Source organism: Diorhabda sublineata, chromosome 10 (genome assembly GCF_026230105.1).
Source record: "Diorhabda sublineata isolate icDioSubl1.1 chromosome 10, icDioSubl1.1, whole genome shotgun sequence".
In the NCBI taxonomy this organism is placed as follows: domain Eukaryota; kingdom Metazoa; phylum Arthropoda; class Insecta; order Coleoptera; family Chrysomelidae; genus Diorhabda; species Diorhabda sublineata.
Genome location: NC_079483.1, coordinates 8,645,607 through 8,646,808, shown reverse-complemented (window position 1 = coordinate 8,646,808; position 1,202 = coordinate 8,645,607).

Below are 1,202 nucleotides of genomic sequence, written 5' to 3'. Positions count from 1 at the left end.
CGAAAATACATTATTTTCAAAATTTTTTCTCCGGTGATGACATAACCACTTCTTTCTTCCATTTATAGCATTCCCTCATCCTCTATTTCTACTCGTTTTCATCACAACTTCCTTTTCTGATTGTACATCTATTCTTTTTACTCTATATATATTCATCTCCCACTCAGTCTTCCTCTTCAAATTTTTCTTTATATCGACCAATGCCTCAATTCCTCTTTTGGTGTCATTATATCTCACCATTATATTCATAGTTCTCCCAAATGTCTCAATATATCCCCTAATTCTCCCCTGCATCTTTTCCTTACATTATGGTATCATTTTATGCTCTTTCTACTCGTCTTACATGTCCCTTTGTTTATATTCCTTTTCCTACACCTTTATATCTACTCCATTGTCCCAATTTCCCTTCTGACACTTTTTTATCTCATCAAATGTCTCAATTCTTCTTCAGGAATCATAATTTTATCCTTCAATGTCTCAATTTCTCTTCCTTATTATTTGAATATCTCTTTAAGTGACTCTAAATCCCCTCGTACCATTATTGTATCATTCTATTCGTCTTTACCAATTTCTCTTTTTGATTTTCTCTTTCTCACATTTTCTCTGTATCTCTTTCACATTTATATTTTCCCCATTGTATCTATTCTTCTTCTGATAATTTTATACCTTCTCCAATATTATAATTTTAATTTAATATCACCTCCTATGTCCTGATTTCTCTTTCAACACCTCTATATATCTATTCCTTTTATTTCTAATATTTATAGCCCTTTAAGTGTCTCAGTATGTCCTTTCCACGCATATTTATTGCCTTCCATTTCTTATATTCTTGTTACTACAACTTGACAGCTTCTTCTTTATCCCCATTCCTCTTCTGACATCTTTATCTTTCGTTTTATCTTCCTTATTATTTGAATGTCTCTTCAATAATCTCTAAATCCTTCCTGCAACATTTCCTTACATTTTTTAATTATTTTATTCTGTTTTTACTCGTCTATATAACTTTCTTTTATTGCTTTTATCTATTTGCAATTTCTACTCGTCTTTATCACTTACATTTAACGCTTTTGTCTCTTCTTACATATTTATATCTCCTCCAATGGCGATATTTCTCTTCAAATACCTTTATATCTCCTCCATTGTCTCTATTACTCTTCCTTCAAGTGTCTCGGTATATCTTCTCAATTCTATGTCTATAAAAT